Below are 25,800 nucleotides of genomic sequence, written 5' to 3'. Positions count from 1 at the left end.
TTGCTTCCAAACTGGTTTCATTATGACGGTGCACAAGAAATGGCTAAGAATTCAAGATTCTTTAAAATCCATTTCTGCCTGGAAGTGAGGTCTATTGTCCCACTCCCACTGTGACGAGGTTTCAGCAGCTTTCTGCGTGTGTTTGGACTTCTACCACTGACCAAAAATAATTATAAATACATATTACAGTGTCCTTATTCAGATCTATATAATTGAAAGCATACAGTAATGCATTTTGAATATGTAAGTACTATGTGTGTATAATAGGACCGTGGATATTCCTAATTTCATACTCTGCAAATTCCAGCATGAGAACTTATACTTCAGGGACATATACTGCAGAAATGTTCAATATTGCGATAAAAAAAAAGTTTATAACAGTTATAAAATTAAGTAAGCTATAGCAATGTCAATATTTATTTCATTGATGTCTGTGCTCTGAACCGAGTCGAGGTGCATCCAAAATAATAAAATCGAATCTGTTCAAAAAGCGCAACACTCACTCCTAGTACAAAATATTTATTAGATTAAAAGATTAGCGTGGGAGATTGGCCGTCAAGCGGTCGTCAAATGAATAATTTGAAGACTTTCATAAATATTTTGTACTACGAGCGAGTGCTGCGCTTTTGAACAGACTAGAATACAACTTTAATAGATACTACAAGTTTATTATAGGTTTAAATATGCAACAACGTAATCTACATTCTCTATTTCACACACACAGACGCGCACCCCTCCTCCTCGTATTTGATCAAATTAGCAATACAAGCATACAGTAGGGGGTTGAAAGGGTTATGGAATACGAGTGACTAGAAATTGATTCTAATGAGAGCACACACTACCACACACAGTATCTGCTTCGGCGTAAACAAGTTATAACAATTATTTACTTAGGTACCTGAAGTTCCAAAGGAATTTCCCTCCATCTTTGCTCCTCCAATGAGTGATCATGATAGGAAATGTCACTTCTGTCAAAGACACACGGGTGTTCCTGCCACATCTCCACCATCCTTTCCTCAATTTTGAGGCTCCACACCTTGCGGGGCACAACATTTCTCTTCGTCACCATTGCTGCTAGCTTGTCCTATTGGCTACTGGCAGTATTCGTCAAGAAATCGGCCCGTAACCCCTCACACATTTCACGAATTGCTTTGTTGGGGACTAAAATTTTCTGACATGTTAAATTTGTTGGGATGTCGTAAGAACGTCGGGAGATCGCAGACGCCACTCATCTAAATTTCAAGTCATTTAATTCAGATGGAATGGTCTACAGTATCAAAGGCAGCACTTTGATCTAGAAGAATTAAAACTGATGGAAAGCCTGAGTCAGAGCTTATCAGCAGATCATTCACAACTCTGACAAGGGCCGCCTTGGTGCTATGTGCAGCACGAAAACCAGACTGAAACTTCTTGAATATACCATTAAGCCACATTTTTTAAATTGAATTGCAACAACTCTCTCTAGAACCTTATCTAAGAAAGGTAGGTTGGAGATGGCCTATAGTTATTGAGGACTTTAGGGGCCAAATTGTGTTTCTTAAGCATAGCTTTACCACAGCTACCTTAAGTGCTGAGGGAACTATACCGGAGGAAAGTGAACCATTTATCATTTTTAAAATGTGGGTATTAATAACACCAAGAATATATTTTAATAGTTCTGTAGGAATAGGATCAAGAGAGCATGTAGTAGCTCTCATATGTTGAACTAGCTCTGTCAGTTCCTGTAAGGTAATCAAAGAAAAAGCCCCCATAGTAGCCTTAATAGGTGTAGTTGGTAAAATTGTGCTGCAGTCCTTAATAGATGGTGTCTGTGGAATCTCATTTCTGATGTCTAGTATTTTATTTTTAAAGAAATGTAATTAGTCATTGCAGCTGTGAGAGGAGCCAATGTCAAGGGTAGGACTATTAGGGGAAGGATTAATTAATTTATCTAGGGTAGTGAGAAGAAATCAAGGATTATTTTTATTTGTTTCAATTAAAATTAGATTAATATGATGATCTAGCCAATGCCTTCCTATATTTAACCAGGTGGCCCTTCCATGTGATATAATGAATGTGCAGTTTAGATTCCTGCCACCCCCGTTCTAGTTTACGACCCTCGAAATTCATCCTACGAGTTGTACCATTAAAACATGGTGAGCTTTTTTTTTTTTTTTTTTTTTTTTTTACACAAGACACTCAGTTTTGATTGGCGCTACAGTATCGAAGATACCAGTCAAGTTTGAATCCTTGCGAGTGGTTCTGGGCCTTGTAGCATTCCTCTCAATCTGTCTTTACCAGGCTTTATCATATTGAGGCAGCATTCCGCTTAATCTGTCTTTACCAGGCTTTATTATAGGAGGCACTTTTTTACACAGAGAATTGTGAGGGTCTGGAACCAACTCCCCAGTAATGTTGTTGAAGCCGAAACCCTGAGATCCTTCAAGAAGCTGTTTAATGAGATTCTGGGATCAATAAGCTACTAACAACCAGATGAGCAAGATGGGCCAATTGGCCTCCTCTTGTTTGTAAACTTTCTTATGTTCTTATCATATTGAGGTAGCATTCCTCTCAATCTGTCTTTACCAGGCTTTGAGCCTGTCGCTCCACACAGTTAACTTTCACCTCTGTCAGTCCCACCCACTCTCCATTGTCTACAGACATGTTCAAAGCAAGCCCAAAGGCAGGTGAAGGCAGATTCAGAGAAAGCTCAACACTGTAGGAACAGAACCCAGAACCACTCAGAATGACTGCAGACAACATCACCCAGATTCATACTGGTACTGTACAGTACGCTCTCAATTATACTGTGAAACCAGCTGCTTTATTGAACACACACCAATCAGATTGTTCATATAATACATATGTGGACTGATCCCAGGAAATCCCTACTAATGATTAGGAATGAAAAGACAGGGCCAGATTTTCAAAGCAATCACTCTATTCTTTAATTAACAGAAGAAATATCATGTTAAGGTTGAGAAACACACCACTAAGGTGCTCAGGAGTCTTTGTATTATATTATCTGGCTGTTTGGTTCTTGCTTTGTCATATGAACAGGTGTGCAAAAAACAAACCAGGAGTTATACAAATTTGTATACAAATTACACAAGTACTAAAAGAATCTAGAATTCAATGACAAACGTGTCCACTTGAAGTCTTTTTCAAAACAGAAGTTTTCTAAATAATACAGATGCAGTCTTCCCAGCGACAGCGCGTGGAAGCGACATCATGGGAGAAGTACGAGTGGACAAGTACAACGCAGTTAGAAGCAGGTTGACAGCTGCAGAAACTAAACTAAACTTCCAAAAAACAAAAAACAAAAAAAAATGGTCTTCAAGCCAGTAATCTGTGACACCTGCATGATGTGGGAAATCCGAGAAAACCCAACAGAGCTCAACCAAGTTTGTGTAAAGTGCTGCACGATCCAGGACTTGCTTCAGCGATTAAGCCTGCTAGAAAAGGAGCTGGAGGAAATGAGACAGCAACAGGAGCTTGAGGAGCTGACACACCCACAATTCATGGAAGTCTGCACCCCTAGCAGACCGAAAGCCACCACGGTGATGGAAGAGAGTCGAAACAGCTGGGTTCAGATAGGCAGAAGCAGGGAAAAAAAGAAACTTCGTCAAACACAACCGCCAGAAATCCAGACATCCAACAAATTTGAGCCACTTCAACATTTAGATGACCAAATCCAACATCAAGAGAATGAAAGAAACAACATCCAGGACCCTATAAACAGTGCTGGCCAGGCAGCAAAAAGAAGGGAGTTCATGATTGTTGGGGACTCCATATTGAGAAACACAGCAAGTTCAGTTCGCAGTTTGGACCCCCTTACTACAACAGTGTGCTGCCTTCCAGGAGCCTCTGTCAAGCACATCACTGAGAATGTGGACAGGCTCCTAGAACGAACAGGAGACGACCTGGTAGTAGTCATCCACATTGGAAGAGACAGGCCAAGATCCCTGCAAAACAAATTCAGAGAGCTAGGAAGGAAATTAAAAGACAAGACCAAAACTGTGGTATTTTCTGGGATTTTCTGATATACTGGGATACTGGATAGGGAGGTTGTGTTGTCCAGTGGTTAAAGAAAAGGGCTTGTAACCAGGAGGTCCCCGGTTCAAATCCCACCTCAGCCACTGAATCACTGCGTGACCCTGAGCAAGTCACTTGACCTCCTTGTGCTCCGTCTTTCGGGTGAGACGTAATTGTAAGTGACTTTGCAGCTGATGCATAGTTCACACATCCTAGTTTCTGTAAGTCGCCTTGGATAAAGGCATCTGCTAAGTAAAATACTGCCGGCACCTTGCAAAGGACCATATGGACAGCTGGAAATACAAAATCAAAATGCATGGCTGAAATCGTGGTGCACACAGGAAGGCTTCATCTTTCTTGAACATTGGAGCACATTCTACAACAAGGACTATCTATATAGGTGGGACGGACTGCACTTAAACAGAAAGGGAACCAATCTACTCGGAGAAAGGATCCTTCAGGAGGTCCAGAAGCATTTAAACTAGAAAGGAAGGGGGGAGAAAACAAAAAAACAGAAGGGAGACCACATCAAAACAAGGGCAGCAACTCAGGTAAGACAACTATTAAATGTATTTATCTTAATGCTAGAAGTCTCAGAAACAAAATGTTAGAACTTGAAGCTACTGCACTAACAAGTAACTACGATGTGATAGGTGTTACAGAAACTTGGTTGTCTGAGAGTGATGGAGACGAATATAATATTAGTGGGTACACACTATATAGGAAAGACAGGCAGGACAGAAGAGGCGGAGGGGTAGCGCTATACATAAGAAATAGTCTTGAAGCCCAGGTGTTAAATCAGGACAAAGAAAACAACGCAGAATCAATATGGATCAGAATAATGGACACAAATTCAAAGGGCATAATAATAGGCGCATGCTATAGACTGCCAAATTAAGATGCTGAGCAAAATAATCTGTTATACAATGACATTAGAAATGTGTGTAGAAAAGGAGAAGCCATACTAATGGGGGATTTCAACTTCCCCCATATAAAATGGGAAAACCCAGTATGGAGCACAACAGATGAAGCTGAAATGGTGGAAATGACAAATGACTGCTTCCTAACGCAATTTGTCAAGGCACTGACTAGAGGGAAGGCATTCCTTGATTCAGTCTTTTCAAATAACAAAGTCAGAATAACTAAAACAGAGGTCAGAGAACCATTGGCAAACTCAAACCACAACATGGTCTCATTTGAAGTGATTTTTAAAACCCCAAAAGTAATGACTAAAGCTAAGATTTACAATTTTAGAAAAGCAAATTATGAAGGTATGAAACAGAGACTAAACAGAAGTAGATTGGAGAAAATAGAGAAAACATCCACAGAAAAAGGATGGCTGTTTTTTTAAAAATGTAGTACTAGAGGCACAAAACAATTACATCCCAAAAGTAGACAAATCTAAATCTAAAACAAAATGGTCAAAATGGTTTAATAGATCAATTAAAAAAAATATTTAAATAACTTTAGCATAACGAGGCAGAAGTGTCTAGGGACTAGGAGCTCTTAAAACAAACCAATCCCCTGGGCCGGATGAGATCCTCCCAATAGTATTCAGAAATGAAAGAAGCTAAACCGCTAACCAAGATCATGCAACAGTCTCTTGACATAGGGGTTGTACCGACAGACTGGAAAATAGCAAACGTAATACCAATCCACAAAAAGGGAGACAAAACTGAACCAGGTAACTACAGACCAATAAGCCTGACTTCTATTATATGTAAACTAATGGAAACTATAATAAGATCCAAAATGGAAATTTACCTATATGGTAACAATATCCTGGGAGACAGTCAGCATGGTTTTAGGAAAGGGAGATCGTGTCTAACTAACCTGCTTGATTTTTTGGAGGATGCAACATCAACAATGGCTAATTGCAAAGCATACGACATGGTTTATTTAGATTTCCAGAAAGCTTTTGACAAAGTCCTGCATAAAAGATTAATTCTCAAACTGAATGCAGTAGGGGTTCAAGGAAATGCATGCACATGGATTAGGGAGTGGTTAACATCTAGAAAACAGAAAGTACTGATTAGAGGAGCTATAAAAAAGGCCAAAAAGATGCTCGGATATATTGTGAGAAGTGTTGAATTTAAATCAAGAGAAGTAATGTTAAAACTTTACAATGCATTAGTAAGACCCCATCCAGAATATTGTGTTCAGTTCTGGTCACCTCACTACAAAAAGAATATTGCTGCTCTAGAAAGAGTACAAAGAAGAGCAACCAGAATTATCCTGGGTTTAAAAGGCATGTCGTATGCAGACAGGCTAAAAGAATGGAATATATTCAGTCTTGAACAAAGAAGACTACGCAGTGATCTGATTCAAGCATTCAAAATTCTAAAAGGTATAGACAATGTCAACCCAGGGGACTTTTTCGACCTGAAAAAAGAAACAAGGACCAGGGGTCACAAATGGAGATTAGATAAAGCGGCATTCAGAACAGAAAATAGGAGGCACTTTTTTACACAGAGAATTGTGAGAGTCTGGAACCAACTCCCCAGTAATCTTGTTGAAGCTGACACCCTGGGATCCTTCAAGCTGCTTGATGAGATTCTGGGATCAATAAGCTACTAACAACCAAACGAACAAGATGGGCTGAATGGCCTCCTCTCATTTGTAAACTTTCTTATGTCCTTAAAAGGAATGATTGATTTATATTTCAGAATTTGCTCTGAATTGACTCATCTGGATAAATAAAGGTTTTGATTGATGATTTATTGACTGATTGATTGTATAGTGCTTTGATTCAAGTTTAGGCTTCAGTCCATAATTCATTGCAGTCATACTGTAAATAAATAAATAAAGTAAAAACAGACAAAAAAATCCAGTACAAAAATGAGTCTGTTTTAATGGTAAATCGGTTGATACACGTTCAGATAACCGGACTCTTGTTTTCCGATTTCATTCTGTGAATGCACTCCTCGTTTTCTGATTTCATTCTGTGAATGCACTCCTCTTGTTTTCTGATTTCATTCTGTGAATGCACTCCTCTTGTTTTCTGATTTCATTCTGTGAATGCACTCCTCTTGTTTTCTGATTTCATTCTGTGAATGCACTCCTCTTGTTTTCTGATTTCATTCTGTGAATGCACTCCTCTTGTTTTCTTCCAACAGCTCCATACAGGTGGGGCTAATGTAAGCTAATGAGACTCTGGTGAATGAGCACAATTACTGTACTTTCAGCCACACCTGCTATCGATAGCTAGGCTTTCCTGAGGTGGAGCTGAGGGAGAACCCTGGTACTGGAATATCAATTTCAATAGGACTGTGCCAGCAATCTGCGCTCTTAGCACGTGCGCTCCATGCAAGGACCATTTTTCATTTTGATTTGCTGTGAAAGCTTGGTTCTATTGGACAGCAAATACTAAATTTGCACCTCAATTAATATGAAGCATAACACATTATTTTAAAACAAAATACAGTGCATGGTGGGATACTATCGTATTCATTTCCACAGTCCATTGCGCTGCTAGGAACTGTAACCGAACTATTTTAATAGTGTTAGGCCCTGTCCACACTACATAACTGATCTCGAGAACCACATCCAAAAACATCTTAATTACTCCAGGTCAAAGCGTCCACACTAGAGTACCGTTTCATGTTTAGTCAGGCTTAATGCGTACAAACATTCAAATAGTTTGGTTACAGCTTCATATTAATAGAGGTCCATATCGCTAAAAAGAAATTAAACAAGTATTTTAGAAAATGTAAATACGAACACACGAGTCGGGCTTGAAGTTTTCAGGTTTTATTTTTAATCAGGTGATGTCCCTTTAAACAAACTGATCTGATTCGGTTTTCATAATTAAACTCAGAAAAAGGCTGTTAGTTACAAAACAATCTTCATTTCTTGCATGAGCCTAATTCTGGTCCCCTTCATTTTATTTCAAGCAGAGCTGACAAATTACGTTCATCCCCGATCCTATTTTTAACTTGCATTTCATTTTTGCAGTCGCCTAATTTAACGATGTGCTTTTGTTATTTTCCGCACTAGTTTAACAAGAGATGTCCTGACTTTTTTTTTTTTTTTTTTTTTTTTTTTTTTAAAAGCATAAAAATGAATACCGATTGTGGAGTGTACAGTGATAGCAAGTCCTTCAGGCGCCTGCTATGAGTATTTCACCAAACATATCAGAAAACATTTTGGGATATTACAGGATACACAAAAAATGTAGTTCAGTATTATACAGCGTCCACACTTCTGATAAACCGCACTACCTGATGTGATCCAATTGGAACCAGACTCGAGACTAGCCCGAGGTGGTCTTGAGTACGGTATTAAACTCTGTGTAGTGTGGATGTAAACCATATTTGCCACTTTTAAGCCGGTTAAAGGCAACTAATACGGTTTAAAGGCATAGTGTAGACAGGACCTTTGTACACATTACTGACTAAACATGAGGTACTTCAGTGTGGCTGCTTTGCGCTGGAATAATTAGAAGAGCTTACGGTTCTCAGTTATGTCGTGTGGACAGGGCCCAAAACACGTTTGAACTAAACCCGGACTTACCAGCCACTGAATTCCTTTAGAAGGCTATTTAATAGGTTTGTTGATACAATTTAACAGTGAATTTCGCAGATATTTTTAACAGTAGCTCCATTCTGTATAGCTTATTTAATGTGCACTGTTCTGGTAATTCTCAATGTTAGTTTTACTGACATTGCCAAAGTTGGTCCCTAGATTCTTTAGACATGTTGCCAAATTCACATCTGCACCAAGAAACCAGTGTGTAAAACTAAATCTCATCTCGTTCCCAGTACCAAACTGGGGCTGCATGCGGTTCCATCTACAGTCTACACCAATCTGCAAAAACTATGCCTGGATTGTGTTTCTGGCTGATTCCAACCAGACAGGTCTCCTCACAGCTGTACGCTGCTTTCACCACAGCAGTCCTCACTATGGGGTTTCCCCAGCCTTTCTGCAGGACCCCATTAAAACAAATTGGAGCCAGGTGCTTCGCTGACTTCTCCCCCTATTCTGCAACATCAGTCTCAAATAGCATTGCAGTTACAACAAGCTCAAACTTAATATTACTCTGCTTTCTAACCAATAGCTGTTTGGTACAGATCCCATGGGTAGGTTTAGTCTGAATGTTGACAAATCAGTGACTTGGGAGGGTGGGAATTAGGAAATTCATAAAGAGAGACAACTTGTGTTAACAGACACGCAGTATAGAGAGGTGTGACAATTTGAGTCTAAAAAGAGTCTGAACGCTTACGTTTAACATTCAAAGTGACTTAGGATACTGAGAGAAACAAATTAAAACTTTTAATTAGAACAGTGGTTCTAATTAAGAGTTTTAATTACTGGAGAGTCTGGAACCAACTCCCCAGTAATGTTGTTGAAGCTGACACCCTGGGATCCTTCAAGAAGCTGCTTGATGAGATTCTGGGATCAATAAGCTACTAACAACCAAACGAGCAAGATGGGCTAAATGGCCTCCTCTCGTTTGTAAACTTTCTTAATAAATAAATAAATAAATAAATAAATAAATAAATAAATAATCTGGCTGTTGGCAGTTAAGTTTGTGGGAGCCATAACCGTGGCTGTGTGTAGTAATCCCATTGTGGCACTGGTACAGTACAGTGGTTTAATGTTAGACACTCCGCACATGTCGCACCGGTGTATTAGTCGCTCCCCCTTTAAAGGGCCCTGCAGAAATGCCTTGAAAATCGACTTATACAATGTTTTTTACGGTACATGTAATTGTAAATGCTGACAAGATAGAGAGAAGTATAGAGCCACATTATGTATGTTATTGGATAGTAACGTGCCACGACATGTAATATGTATGTAAGACATGTACTATATGTGTGACATAAACCCAATGCAATCCACAGTTGTATTTGAACAGTAATTGTATTGACCTCTAACACGTAATATGCATGAAACACTCATCTGTTTAGCTACTGGAGCAGAACTGCAAAAAAAAAAAAAATGCTTTGGATAAAAGCATCAGCCAAATAAATTAATAATAACAATATACTGTACACATTTCATATAATACACCAACCTGCAATTAATAGGTTACATAGTCATCCATACATTTTTCCCAGCAGCTGAATGTTTGCTCCGCTTTGGGTGATGGGGAGCTGATATCACTGAGGAAGAGGAGGAATGAGAGACTGCCATCACTGAGGAAGAGGGGGTTGGGGTCTGACATATTTGAAACAGGGGGGCAATGGGCTAGGGTGGGAGATGCAGAATAACCAACAGAGGGCAATGGCAGTCGTGCCACAAAACCTTCCATACATCTGGCAAATTCATTATCCTACCAGTGTGCAGGATTACAGTCGTATTTTATTTTAGATATATATCTATATATCTATCTATCTGTAGCGATTGTAATTGGTTATTCAATGCACCTGGCAACGTCTCTGTCTGCTGCACGGGTCATTACAATATATATATATATATATATAATTTTTTTTTTTTTAAACAATACAGTGCATCAACATGCATGCCTCTTATTACACCCAAGATAAACAACACCTGAAACTAAACAACATAAGAACGTTTACAAATTAAAGGCGGCCATTTGTGACCCCCTGGTCCTTGTTTCTTTTTTCAGTTTGAAAAAGTCCCTTGGGCTGACATTGTCAATACCTTTTAAAATTTTGAATGCTTGAACCGCGTAGTCTTCTTTGTTCAAGACTGAACAGATTAAATTATTTAAGCCTGCCTGCATACGACATGCCTTTTAAACCCGGGATAATTCTGGTTGCTCTTTTTTGCACTCTTTCTACAGCAGCAATATCCTTTTTGTAACGAGGTGACCAGAATTGAACACAATATTCTACATGAGGTCTTACTAATGCATTGTGAAGTTTTAACATTACTTCCCTTAATTTTTAATTTTAAACACTTTTCACGATATATCCAAGCATCTTGTTGGCCTTTTTTGTAGCTTCCCCACATTGTCTAGATGAAGACATTTCTGAGTCAACATAAACTCCTAGGTCTTTTTCATAGTTCCCTTCTTCATTTTCACTATCTCCCATATGATATTTATAATGAACATTTTTATTGCCTAGATCAGTGGTGGCCAATACGTGGATTGCGATCTCGGGACAAATCAGAACAAGAGAGCCTTCTGCATTGTCAAGTAGCACAGCTGAAAATATCCCAACAGTTTCTGCATATGAAACTAAAAAAATGTTTTAATTTAGGCGCACGTGTGCGACTAGAAACTCCTAAAGGTTGACTATAAAAAGTAAACGTGATTTTTTTTCAGCTGAAAGTATAAAACAAACAAAAAAAAATGACCAGTCGGATCTAAGCTCATAGCTCAATAGTAATGTACTCTGGGAATTGTGTTCATTGGTGTCCACTGCCCACTGTTAATCACCATTAAAAACTACAAATCCCATACCTGCCAATTTCATTGATTTATCAGTGCGACGGCTACTCGTTTCCAGACAGTTTGAAAACTTGTGAAACCAAGATGAGGAAAGTAACAAATTAATTTCATGTGATTGGAGAGGTTTCAAAAGAAAACCGCGATGAACAAAATTCAGATATGTCGACACCTTTAAAAGAAACGAGCAATGAAGGTATGTCAGAAGATGAAAGCCAACAGGGAACTTGGAGAAGGGCTATGTTAGTTACAGCGTGTTCACAGTTGTAAGTAGCAAAAGAACATACAAGTTCAACCAACAGTGGCGAAAAGATTGTCCCTGGCTTAAGTTTGACAATCCTAAAAAAAATCCATGTTTTGCACATTTTGTCAGAATGCAGGGGAACTGATGGCAGGCAAGGCTATATTCTTAACAGGGAGCCAGAAGTTCAAACATGAAAATATATTAAACATAGTGCTTCAACATGGTACGCAATGTCCAGAGAGGCATACATCTAGAAACGTCAGCCAAGTATTGAACTGCACAAATGCTATGTAAGAAAGGAAGGAATCTTCAATAACACATTTGAGCAAAATTGTATATTTTTGAGTGCCCCTAAATTTTATGTGCCTAAAAAAAGTTAGCATTTGTAACCAGGGGACCTCCTGGTTACAAACCCTTGTCTTTAACCACCGGACCACACAGCCTCACTCTGTAAAGTGCCTTTTTTCTCTCAATATCGATCTATTTAACCATTTTGGCCATTTTGTTTTAGATTTAGATTTGTCTATTTTTGGGATGTGCCTCTAGTACTACATTTTTAAAAAACAGTCACCCTTTTTCCCATTGATGTTTTCTCTATTTTACTCCAATCTACTTCTGTTAGTCTGTTTCATCCCTTCATAGTTTGCCTTAATAAAATTGTAAACCTGACCTCTGTTTTAGTTATTCTGTCTTTGTTATTTGAAAAGAATAAATCAAGGTATGCCTCCCCTCTAGTCGGTGCCTTGACAAATTGCGTTAGGAAGCAGTCATTTGTCTTTTCCACCATTTCAATTTTGTCTGTCGTGCTCCCCACCGGGTTTTCCCATTTTATATGGGGGAAGTTGAAATCCCCCATTAATATGGCTTCTCTTTTGCTACACGCATTTCTAAGGTCACTGTATAACAGATTATTTTATTTGGTGCCTGAATTTGGCGGTCTATAGCATACCTATAACAACTCTTCCTCGACTGACTTACAGATTTTGTGATTCATTGCACTAGTGGGGATGGGGGGAAAGGTGTGCAATGAATAACAGAGAATGGCGGGAATGATAGCATATTTTAGAAATATATTTATACAAGATTAATGGTTAGAATACAAAGATACAACTTCACTTTTTAAATAAATGTTACCCCAGAGCCTGACATGCTAAAAAATAGCTTATTTTCAGTAAAAACAAGGACTATACCAGTCACAAGCACTCTTTTGAAACAGTTACATCATAGTTCATCACTTGTGTTGATATTGTAATTGTTTTTGTATTGTATCTTGATATTGTATCTTGTTTCCTGGGAGGAACACACCTACCTGTTACTCCCTGTCTATTAGACATTTTATTTTCACTGATGGAATCCTGAATTGATTGATTGTACCAGGATTTAAGGGGGAATGTGTGCTCCCGATTTTTGTTATTTCAGGTGATTATGTTTGTGTATCACTTCGACTTTCCGACAATGTTAAAAAATGTGGTTCAGTAAAATGTTTACGACTACATTGAAATACCAGAATTTTTTTGGAGCCAACTACCACTAGCACAGACCTTACCACACTTTCTGCATGCAGGTAATTGACCAGTAATTACTTAACAATACTTTTTGCACCTAGGGACGTACAAGTGTCAAAACTAAAACTGAATGCCGTTATGCACACTTACGGAACACATAAACCATATAAAATGATCGAATCCAATTGTACCTCAGGCTGTGAAGCAGCAGGTACTTGGTTTTCTGCCATGTTTGAGTTGAAGTGCTCATCGATCGTGCCGACAATCATCTAGGCTGCCTGAGCTACACATCTGCAGATTTTTTGGAGCGACAAACTACTGTCAAAATCTGAGAGCAAGCAGAGAAAAGATCTGTAAGCGGAACAGAACCATAAGGGTAAAATAAAACCAAAAGCGATTTTTTTGAGAGGTTGTATTTTTTCCATTTCACAGTTACACATTGTGATTCTGCGCTCTCGTATTTGACAGTAATCTCACTCCATAGATTCCCTGCTATTTTGACTGAAGATGGTGGAGCATTCCACAACGTTGGGGCTTTGAAGAGAAGGCCCTCCCTCCCGCACATCTTTATTCACTCTCAGGAAATCAACAGCCCCACATCCTGTTATCTTGGAGTACGACTTGGATTGTCAGGGCTCTGCAACTCCTGGAAATAACTCGGGGGGCCAATCCATTTAGGGCTTTCCAAGTTAAAAGCAACATTTTATAAATCAGTTCTAAAATGCACAGGGAGCCATATAATGAATAAATGAAAGAATAAATAGTAGATGGAGACCAAACCTTTACCTTTTACATTGTCCGTGTAAATAGTCAAACTGGATGACTGATATCTGAAAGCAAAACACTGAATTCAAGAAAAGTGGGTCTGCTCTCAAAGGAGTACAGTCTGCGCATCTCAAGTACTGCAGGACACAGGTGCACGGATTCATTGAAATAAACACAAGCAATGCTCAAATGCAGCTGTACAAACCAACAGCTCTGGGCCTGGTCTCACCACTTTCAAACACACGGTAAAAAAAATAAAAAAAGTAACTTCAAAAATAGCTGGACGCTAATACTCACAGAAAACAATACTTACACACTGCGCAGCTTTGTCTCAAAACAAACGTTACGGGTAACATATGATCACATCAAGAATTTGCACCAGATTGCACATTGCTGTTGTTATCGTTACAGGGTGTGAGTGAATGCCCGTTCTACAGGGTCAGTGGGTGTAAATATATCATTCAAATAAACAGGCATGCGGAATTACTGGTGTCTGTGTAAGAATGATGCTTTGTTAAAACCGCTTGCATGATTTGTATTATTTTAAAACTCGGATTTTCAAAAACTGCAGCGTTGCTAAGCCGATCACAGTGTGTTTACATGTCAACGATTGACTGGATTTATATATTTAAAAACAGCAACTAGTATTTTATGTACAGCTCTGATCTCCATCCGCGCTGTGCAAACCACAACAGCGATACCCCGCCCGCAGTATAACTAATACCACACACTGTACCTGCTGTGTAATCATTGCTGTTTGTTCAGGTCAGCTTTCATTAGAAAAAAAAAAAACAACAACAAAAAAACAGCGAGTAGCTTACCTTGGCAAATTACAGAACACCTTTTGCTCGCTTACAAATCATTCACTTGATCCAGACAGAAGCCAGCGCGATAGAACTCTCTCTTATTTCTGGTGATAAATACTCTCGTTCAATACTGCTATCACCCTCCCTAAAAACAACGGCTCGAAACCTCACTCAAATCAACTCAGAAGCCGGGTTTTAGACGCCATTTCCCCAGTTTAGACGCTCGGTTGAAGAATGAAGGTATGTACAGCAGCCTGGAAACACGAATTTTAACGATTTTGTCCCCCTTTTTGTTTCGGCCCTCAGCAACTATATACGGCTGCGTTCTCCTCGTATCAAACTGCTGCGATTTCAGACAAGAAAAGCAATGCGCATGCGCAATTTCAACTCCCTTTCTCCAAACGGGTGATGTAACAGGCTTTTGTTTTTAAAGAGACAGCATGCCACGTTTCGACCTAAGTGAAGTCTGAAAATTTGTTTTTATTTAAACGCATAGTTGGCACTTTATTTATTTCTAAATATTATTTAAAACGATTAACTGTAAACTCTTTAAACTGCGTCTTTCAAGTTTTGTAACAGGTTTACTATTTGCTACAGATTTCCATATCTTTTGTATGAATTCAACCCACCCGACAATATTGCATCGTATTGTTTTCCAGACTACGATTTTGTTTCATGCGACTACTGTAAAACACACACACACACATTGGTTTATATGAAAATATAAAATTAATTATATACAAAGCAGCCTGACATTGCACAGACTAAAACATGGCCTCTACTCAGAGGTACTTTAAATGGCTTTGAATACCGTTGATTTATTACAGCATTGTCAGCTGCTCCTAAAGAAACACATTTCCAGTCAGTTTTCCCTGCTCAGTGCACAAGCAGCTCTGTTTACCCAGAATGAAGCTCGACGGACCTGCACACCCACATTGCTCCCTCTACTCCTCTCAATATAACGGACTTGTTTCACCTAGATTACTTTGTCATGCTGAAAATAATACTGAAGTAATGCAATAAGCAATGCACGGTGTGGTAATTGAGTGGGAGCTGTGTGACTTATCAGTGTGCAGCCGGAGGGCCGGGCAGCCTGAGTGAAGGCTACTCAGATGATATAATGACCATATCATTATTTTCTTCAATACATCTATGTTAACATTTGTATAATTTGTTTGAAAACAGAATGTTTGCCTTCCATTTATCTGTACAATTACAGATATATTCTTCCATCCCTTTACAAGAAGTGGATTTCGGTTGCATTCTGGGGTGAAATGTTTTTAAGTCTTGGTTACTATACGTTTCCATTGCCACTGCGAGGGCGGGCAGTAAAGCATTCTCAGGGAGGGTGAGTGAGCAGCACAGCGAGGCTCAAAACAGAACAAGATGTGGGTCTAAAATCATAACATTCACTTCACAGAGTGACAGAGAACCAATATCAACCAATATGAAATTAGCTTTAAGAACATAAGAAAGTTTACAAACGAGAGGAGGCCATTCAGCCCATCTTGCTCGTTTGGTTGTTAGTAGCTTATTGATCCCGGAATCTCATCAAGCAGCTTCTTGAAGGATCCCAGGGTGTCAGCTTCAACAACATTACTGGGGAGTTGGTTCAAGACTCTCACAATTCTCTGTGTAAAAAAGTGCCTCCAATTTTTTGTTCTGAATGCCCCTTTATCTAATCTCCATTTGTGACCCACCCCTGGTCCTTGTTTCTTTTTTCAGGTTGAAAAAGTCCCCTGGGTCGACATTGTCAATACCTTTTAGAATTTTGAATGCTTGAATCAGATTAGTCTTCTTTATTCAAGACTGAACAGATTCAATTCTTTGATCCTGTCTGCATACGACATGCCTTTTAAACCCAGGATAATTCTGGTCACTCTTCTTTGCACTCTTTCTAGAGCAGCAATATCCTTTTTGTAACGAGGTGACCAAAACTGAACACAATATTCTACATGAGGTCTTACTTATGCATTGTAAAGTTTTAACATTACTTCCCTTGATTTAAATTCAACACTTCACAATATATCCGAGCATCTTGTTGGCCTTTTTTTTATAGCTTCCCCACATTGTCCAGATGAAGACGTTTCTGAGTCAACATAAACTCCTAGGTCTTTTTCATAGATTCCTTCTTAGCTTTATTTAAATTACATAAATGCATACATAAACATAATGTACATGCAAAAGTTATTTTACCCATTATTATTATTATTATTATTATTATTATTATTATTATTATTATTATTATTATTATTATTTGTAGTAGTAGTAGTAGTAGTAGTATTGTATTTGTTTATTATTTAACCAGGAGAGTACCCATTGATCTATCTCATATGAATAACTTTAAAACCAGTACTTGAGTGTGGGTTTAGCAAGGTGACACATTTATAGCAACCTGCTGTATTTTTCTGCAGAGTAATTTAAACAGAGGGCGCTGTTTAAAGACCCTGAGTTTGCTAGTGTGTGCTAATGCAAAGATTTTTTAATGCCTTCATAAACACGGTTTTTAAATATCCATGTCTTACCTCTTACAGTGCCTTGCATAAGTATTCACCCCCCTTGGACTTTTCCTCTTTTTGTAGTGTTACAACCTGGAATTAAAATGGATTTAATTGGGATTTTTACCATTTGATTTACACAACATACTTAACACTTTGAAGGTGCAAAATATTTTTTATTGTGACACAAAAGTTAATTAAACACAAAAAAAGACATTTGTTGATTGCATAAGTATTCAGCCCCCTGAGTCAATACTTGGTAGAAGTACCTTTGGCAGCAATTACAGCTGTGAGTCTTTTTGGGTAAGTCTCTACCAGCTTTGCACATCTGGATCTGCAATTTTTGCCCATTCTTCTTGGCAAAATTGCTCAAGCTCTGTCAAGTTGGATGGGGACCGTTGGTGAACAGCAATTTTCAAGTCTTGCCACAGATTCTCAATCGGATTGAGGTCTGGGCTTTGACTGGGCCATTCTAAGACATTCAGGTTCTTGTTTTTAAAAGACTCCAGTGTAGCTCTGGCTGTGTGTTTAGGGTCATTGTCATGCTGGGAGGTGAACCTCCGCCCTAGTCCCAGGTCTCTTGCAGACTGAAACAGGTTTTCCTCTAGAATTTCCCTGTATTTGACTCCATCCATCTTGCCCTCAATCCTGACCAGTTTCCCAGTCCCTGCCGATAAAAAGCATCCCCATAACATGATGTTTGTTTAGATATGCTCTCTAACAAACTCTGGGGCCTTCCAGAAACAGGTGTATTTAATCTGATATCATGTGACACTTTAATTGCACACATGTAGACTCCATTCAACTAATTATGTGACTTCTGAAGGCAATTGGTTGCACCAGAGCTTATTTAGGGGTGTCACAGCAAAGGGGGTGAATACTTATGCAATCAAGACTTTTCAGTTTTGTATTTGTAAATAATTTTGAAAAATATGTAGATTTTTTTTCCCCACTTCGACATTATGGACTATTTTGTGTAGATCATTGACAAAAAATCCTAATTAAATCCATTTTAATTCCAGGTTGTATCACTACAAAATGTGGAAAAGTCCAAGGGGGGTGAATACTTATGCAAGGCACTATATTAGCACTAGCAACATTATTACAGGAGAGAGTCCGGCAAAGATCTCTGGTTTCTGTGCATGTTTTTTTTTTATTTAGGATACAAGTACAGTACCTTTTTCACTCAAAGGGTCTCCCTGCAATCAGACCCTGTGACCTACAGCACAGGACGTCTTTGTATTGGTTTAGTGTTCTACAACACTGTGTACACGTACCATATTCAATAATGATGACTCTTTGTTGTGTGACTAGAATCAGAGCATGGTGAAGGATCTGCAGCTGTGGAAAATTGGCAGTGCAATGCAGCTGTTATAAAGACCCTGGTGAATTGGCTAACCTGTGAATTGGCAATCCTGTAATGCTAACCACATTGTTCTCTGCTGTTGCTGTCTGATCAGGTTTTATTGCTCTATGGGACAAACATCAGGTGACCTGGTCAGATAAGATGGGCAGTCTACAACTAGAGGATGTTGAGGCTTATAGTGCAGGGATGGAAATAAGACCGCATAACAGTTTGATCAATTCCTGGTTTTACTATAAGTTTAATGAGAAACTCTGAGCTTGTACCTATACACAACACAGTGGAACTAATCAAGCTGATATTAAAACCTGGATAGAGTGAACCTGCTAAGCAAAAATAATCTTATTTCCATCCCTGCAGTGGAAAAGAAAGTGAATGGCAGTCTTTATTGCTCACAGAAGTTCTTATTCCCAACCCCAGAAGAACAGTTTTCCTCCATATGTTGAATATCTTATTATGTCAGAGGGCCACAGTGCTTTGACCATTGGTTTATTTTTGGTCATGCAACACTTTTATTCGGTAATAGAGTTGGTGACACAGAAGATTCATTGAATGTCATTCCCCTTTGAACAGGTGATTAACCGAGACACAAAGCTCTTTAAAGTCAGGAAACTGGAATAACTATTATAAAACAATTTGCTGTACAACACACAGGGAGCTTGAGTTTAAGGGTTTCCTGGTTATGTAATTGGGACTGAAACGTTTGTCTACGTCACTTCACATAAAGGGCTGATAGAAATGAAATGGACATGCTTCTTTTCCTGCGGAGTGTCCCTTTTGAACCCTTTGTTTTAACTGATTACAAAACCACTCACGAGGCTCAGACTTAATGCTAGACAGTGTTCAGGGTAGGACGGAGACCAGTTTACTTAAGAGGCGCATAAATAATCCGGAACTACTAAACACGACTGAGTTCAGAGATGTGAAGTACTTCAATGAAAAATATTTTGACACTGTAAAACACTTCTAATTGAAACATGTGTCACTGAATTAAAGTTTCTCTCGTATTTCCAGATACTAAAGCAGGTAGACATACTTGACACAATGCAATCACAACGTACACGACTTACTGGAAATAATGCAAATCACAATATACATAATCATTCCTTTGAGAATGCGATGTACAATAGTCTTATCTATTTAAAAGACATTACTGTTGAGGGGCTCCCGAGTGGCGCATCCAGTAAAGGCGCTCCACGTGAGTGCAGGATGCGCTCTATAGCCTGCAAGTCGCGAGTTCGAATCCAGGCTGTTCCTTTGCCGATCGAGGACGGGAGCTCCCAAGGGGCGGCGCACAATTGGCCGAGCGTCGCCCGGGGGGAGGGAGGGTTAGGTCGGTCAGGGTGTCCGCGGCTCACCGCGCACCAGCGACCCCTGTAGTCTGGCCGGGCGCCTGCGGGCTTGCCTGTTGCTGCCCGAGAGCTGCGTTGTCCTCCGACGCTGTAGCTCTTGAGTGGCTGCATGGTGAGTCTGCAGTGTGAAAAAAAAAGCGGTCGGCTTGACGGCACACGCTTCGGAGAACAGCGTGTGTTCATCTTCGCCCTCCCGAGTCAGCGCAGGGGTGGTAGCGGTGAGCCGACCGTAATAAATAATTGGCCATTCCAAATTGGGAGAAAATAAAAATAATTGGCAACGACCAATTTAAAAAAATAAAAATAAATAAATAAAAAAACACATTACTGTTAACCTGTTTTTTAACTTATATTTTAAATAGTTGTGGACCACTTATTGAAATGTTTTCCTTGACTAGTTTGCCAATTCCTGACAAGACGGTATTGAATTTGGATTGCATTCATGTAGATTAGCAGTGCAACGATTTAATTCATGTAGGATTAGCAGTGTAGGGATACACTAACACTGTGATATGCTGCGCATCACAAGACATGTGATGGCCCTGATGAGCTTCTTGTATGGATACAGAAGTTCAGATGACCATTTAATGAAGGACAGTTGTGGAAGATAGAAATGAAAGGGGTGAGGGAGAGTATGTATTCAGACCAGTCATAAAACACACATATTCAAGAACCACTTGGTGAACCTACAATGAACCATACTGTGCTTTTAGTCTTATATCTTGATACAAATCATACATACTTTAAGTAACTTTAGCATAACAGAGGCAGAAGTGTTAAAGGGACTAGGAGCTCTTAAAATAAACAAATCCCCTGGGCTGGATGAAATGCTCCCAATAGTACTCAAAGAAATGAAAGAAGTTATTTACAAACCGCTAACCAAGATCATGCAACAGTCTCTTGACACAGAGGTTGTACTGACAGACTGGAGAATTGCAAACGTAATACCGATCCACAAAAAGGGAAACAAAACCGAACCAGGTAACTATAGACCAATAAGCCTGACTTCTATTATATGTAAACTTATGGAAACTATAATAAGATCCAAAATACTGAACGCAGTAGGGATTCAAGGAAATGCATGCGCATGGATTAGGGAGTGGTTAACATGTAGAAAACAGAAAGCACTGATTAGAGGAGAAACCTCAAAATGGAGCGAGGTAACCAGTGGTGTACCACAGGGATCAGTATTAGGTCCTCTGCTATTCCTAATCTACATTAATGATTTAGATTCTGGTATAGTAAGCAAACTCGTTAAATTTGCAGATGACACAAAAATAAACACTGTTGCAGCAGCAAAGGTCATTCAAAATGATCTAGACAGCATTCAGAACTAGGCAGACATGGCAAATTGCATTTAATAGAGAAAAGTGTATTGCATGCAGGCAATAAAAATGTGCATTATAAATATCATATGGGAGATAGTGAAATTGAAGGAGGAATTTATGAAAAAGACCTAGGAGTTTATGTTGACTCAGAAATGTCTTCATCTAGACAATGTGGGGAAGCTATAAAAAAAAGGCCAACAAGATGCTTGTATATATTGTGAAAAGTGTTGAATTTAAATCAAGGGAAGCAATGTTAAAACTTTACAATGCATTAGTAAGACCTCATCTAGAATACTGAATCTGTTCAGTCTTGAATAAAGAAGACTACGCGGTGATCTGATTCAAGCATTCAAAATTCTAAAAGGTATTGACAATGTCGACCCAGGGAACTTTTTCAACCTGAAAAAAGAAACAAGGACCAGGGGTGGGTCACAAATGGAGATTAGATAAAGGGGCATTCAGAACAGAAAATAGGAAGCACTTTTTTTTTTTTTTTTTTTTACACAGAGAATCGTGAGGGTCTGGAACCAACTCCCCAGTAATGATGTTGAAGATGACACCCTGGGATCCTTCAAGAAGCTGCTTGATGAGATTCTGGGATCAATAAGCTACTAACAACCAAACAAGCAAGATGGGCTGAATGGCCTCCTCTCGGTTGTAAACTTTATGTTCTTCTTATGTTCTTATACCTTTGTAAATAAAGTATTCATCGATATACAACAAATTCTTACACCCCTAATCTATATACACAAACACACACACACAGAAAAAACAAATCAGAGTTTCAAAGCAAAAATCAGAATTGGTGTGGTTTTTTATATTTTTTTATTACTTCATAAAATATACACAAATACTGTTGTAAATAAAGTTAAACAGTGTTAAACAAAGAACTGTACAAGATTCACCACGCAATACACGTTGTCACTCAGTCAAACGGGATCATTAAACAAAAATAATTAAAAACACGATGCTAAAAGTAACCTGTTCAGGTTCAAATACAATGTAAATCCTGCAGAATTTGACTTTGCCTATAAAATATGGACTACATTGAATAAATATACTCCACCCCCACTCATCTCTTTGTTTTCTGCAGGCTAGAGGGTTTGGCGCGTTTCCTGTATACAGCAGGCAATGCACGAGTCCATTTAGTTCTGATGTTTGCTACTCGCCTCATCATTGTGGAGCTGAATTTTCTTCAATTTAACAATAAATGGGGTCAACAAGTGTGCCAAAACACCTGCAAAATTTCAACCAGTGTTAATGCTGTTAAATGTTGGTTCTTTCATTTACTGCAGGTTTCACTGTTCCAGATCAGCACTAATCTTAGCCAACTTTAACAGCAGGTATTCCAATGGTAAATCAAGGACGGCGAAACCAGGCACCAACTTCTAAACAACCACTCATTTTCAGTGGTGTTCAATTTATCTAAAGATTGATAAAATAAATGCAAAAAGCAAAAAAAAAAAAAAAAAAAAAAAAAGTGCGTTTTGGTGTGTCCTCGGTTTGAATTGCCTGGGTGTGTATGAAATGGGAACAGGGTTGGATATCCATTGTGCCGAGTTCATAATGTCACACCTGCCAATCAGAGTCTATATGATATGTGTTGAAGCCCTATAGCCTAGTCATAGCGCAGAACACCACAGCAGTACTGCACTGCATCAAATCATTTCTGTAACAAGTCATGTACTGTAACATAAAATAATGCTTCATACCCACCAAACCTTGTGAAGATACCCAGATAAATAAAACCAGCAGACTGATGATTTAAATAAAAACCTGTTTTAACAGAAGTAATTTGATAGATACCTATACATCTATAAATATGTAAAATACAAATTGGAGTGGTTGTATTACTCATTCTTCTGGTCACTTAAATCATGAAAAAAACAAGGCAGTTCAAAATAACAATACCAGCAACAGTATGACAGCATCCCGTTTCCCAAATAAACTCTCTCATGTTTCTCTTTTTTTTAACCCCCCCGTAACATCTTAAAACATCACGTTTGGCTACACAGAGGAAAAAAAAAAAGCTTGTATTTACACTGAAGTAAAAAAATTCACCCTTAACCCCCCCACAAAAAAGTATTCAAATTATAAAGTGAATTATAAACAACAACATGACGGGGTAAATAAATAAGAATCCGTGGGTTAAATAGAAAAAAAGTCAGTGCAGCAAATTTCAAGGTCACTGTTTTCCATTTAAAAACAGTCTCTTGTTTTTTTGCCCCCTCTCCCTCAATCACTGACAATCCTGTTGCACTGAGATTCAGGCCTTTAAAACAAAGACGTTTGCTACATTGAAATACAAGCCACTAAACTACCAGCTGATTCACACAGGTGTTATGTCACGTGCATCAGTATGGGATTGCACAGAAGGTGAAGGTGCAGCTGCATTTACAAATGGGTTCTTGGCGTTGAAAAGTGCAACACTGGGGTGTCACATTTGACCAAGTTTGAGCTCCAAATTTCCTTTGGGTTTAGCACCAACATTTAAAAAAAAAAAAATACAATATTCAAATAATAAAAAAAAAGGGTTAAAATGATTCAAACAAAAAAGGTCAGTTTTTTGTGTTTGTTTCTTACTGGTGTCATTTCAAAGTGTGTCAATTATTGCAGCCTGAGTTTAAATAAAACGATATGCAGTGCAAGGTGAATCAAGAAACACGAATGACACTTCTGCATATGCATATACAATAGTGGATTTGAAAGAGCTTGACTTACAGTTTCCAATATATTAGTTAAAATGTCGTAGTCTAAATACCATGAATTTTGCCCTCCTATAATGCAGCAAATGTCTTTAAAAGGGCAACACAAAGAGCATGGGACCCACAACCATATAAATACTTTATTTTCATTAAAAGCAGCAAAATTTGGAGGGGCGGGACTTTTTTTGCCATCAAATGCTGTGTTAATGCTGTGTGAGAATGGAGAGCTTCTCAAATGCGGGTTCAGGGGGTGTTCAAATGGTTTTGTTACAGGGCTCTGGTGAGTGACAATCATCTGAATCATACACAATTAAGTTTGCACTTCACAGCCCATTAAGGATCACTAACCAAGCCTGAAACCATAGATGAAAACATTGCTGATGCTTCCTGTAATGGTCTAGATGCATTCAGGTCATGTGTCCTATTGTTCCTGTACTGTAGGTCACACGAATCTGATTTTCTTTTTTTTAGTATCGTATATCTTCACATTAACACCGCTGTGTATTTTAAATTGCCTAAAACAGCTGCAGTGTTTATTCAAGGGCAGCGTGTATTGGAAGTACTGCGGTTGGAGAGCAAAGACCTTCAATGTCCACTATGGTCAATGCGTCCTGCTTATTTGCTTCTTGTTGAATGCAGTGTTTATTGGAGAGTGGTGTCTCTTACAAATCTGGTGACAGCATGGTTAATGTGAGGATATACCATGCTGCTGTGCTCATGCTACACTGCAGCTGCTTCCCCATGGAGGGGTGCTGCACGGTCACGACAACACACAGCGCCGGGACTTCTGGATGGGGACTTACTTTAACCATTTGCCTTCCACCCTCCATCATTTAATTTGCATGTAACAATCACGAGCCAGGTAGCCACACAGACACAGGCACACCAACGAAAGCACTCATGCATCGGGGAGCTCAAAAACATGGCTGTTGGATACAACATTTTTTACAGCAATTTGGACTGAAGTCTTTCACTTGAGTGAAAGTATTTACCAGAACTGTATAGTCTCTATATACACACACTCTACCACGGAGCACCTTCTAGTTCTGGGTGATACATTGACTGTGTGTCAATCTGAATTCACACAACCACTCAGGATCTTCATGTGTGTTGTGACTGCAGACCAAACATGTGTCTTGTTTAAATACTGCAGAATTCATCAATGGAAGTTGTTTGAAATCCCATCGTTTCATACAATTTTAAACAGTTGATGTAGGCCAATACTGGTCATAAGTCACGACATTCGTTTTTTGATGCTTGTACTGTATAAAAATGAAAAAAAAAAAAAAAACAAGACATGCACTGACGGAAATAAAACCTTGCACAAAAAGCTTTCCTTACTCACTCGCACAAGAGAAAAACTTATGTCCATTTAAAAAAAAACAAAAAAAAGAACCCTTCTCCTATTCACCCAGGCTTCTTGTAGCAGTGAGTGATAACTGTCCTCCAAGAACACCTACTGTACTCCCCTAAACTACTGAACTAACACGTCTAAGTTCTCTTCCTTCAGTTCAAAAATGTGCACAAGTGAAATAAGCTGCTTCTCTGCTGTCCCCCTCCCCTCCCACTGCGTGTGGTGTCACTCGCGACTGTGGAGGAGGGCTCTCCATTCTTCTTTCCGGATCTTGTTCTCTGCTCAGGTGAGTAAGCTGCTCCTCTATTGGGATTAAAAACACTTGACCTCGTCGTTTATCCACTTGCAAAATAAAAAACTGGCAAAAAACTAATCATGGCCGCAACGCTGCAAGAGAGAGACAGTGAGAGAGAGAAAAAAAAAATGACTGTGGACCCTTGTGCAAATTTAAAGGCCGAATTTACCTACAGTTTAAATAAGTTTTAATTTCCTGCTGTGATCCACAT

General features: G+C 38.9%; 2 protein-coding genes across 6 annotated transcripts in view; both read right to left on the bottom strand.

Annotated features, from left to right (window-relative positions):
- The window catches only part of LOC117968496 (transmembrane protein 184B-like), a 65,257-nt gene extending 50,146 nt beyond the window's left edge, over positions 1-15,111 (bottom strand). For 3 of the 4 annotated variants that reach the window (XM_059016127.1, XM_059016128.1, XM_059016129.1), the window contains exon 1: positions 14,710-15,110. The gene's annotated coding sequence lies outside the window, so the exon portion shown is untranslated. Of the gene's footprint in view, positions 1-14,709 lie in introns of all 4 variants that reach the window. The other variant, XM_059016126.1, reaches the window with a different exon arrangement.
- A 6,932-nt stretch (positions 15,112-22,043) lies between these two features.
- LOC117433034 (casein kinase I) overlaps positions 22,044-25,800 on the bottom strand; it is a 30,669-nt gene continuing 26,912 nt past the window's right edge. For both annotated transcript variants that reach the window (XM_059016124.1, XM_059016125.1), the window contains exon 11: positions 22,044-25,681. The gene's annotated coding sequence lies outside the window, so the exon portion shown is untranslated. The remainder of the gene's footprint in view (positions 25,682-25,800) is intronic.

This window comes from Acipenser ruthenus, chromosome 52, assembly GCF_902713425.1.
Source record: "Acipenser ruthenus chromosome 52, fAciRut3.2 maternal haplotype, whole genome shotgun sequence".
In the NCBI taxonomy this organism is placed as follows: domain Eukaryota; kingdom Metazoa; phylum Chordata; class Actinopteri; order Acipenseriformes; family Acipenseridae; genus Acipenser; species Acipenser ruthenus.
This window is presented reverse-complemented; position numbering and strand designations above follow the sequence as displayed.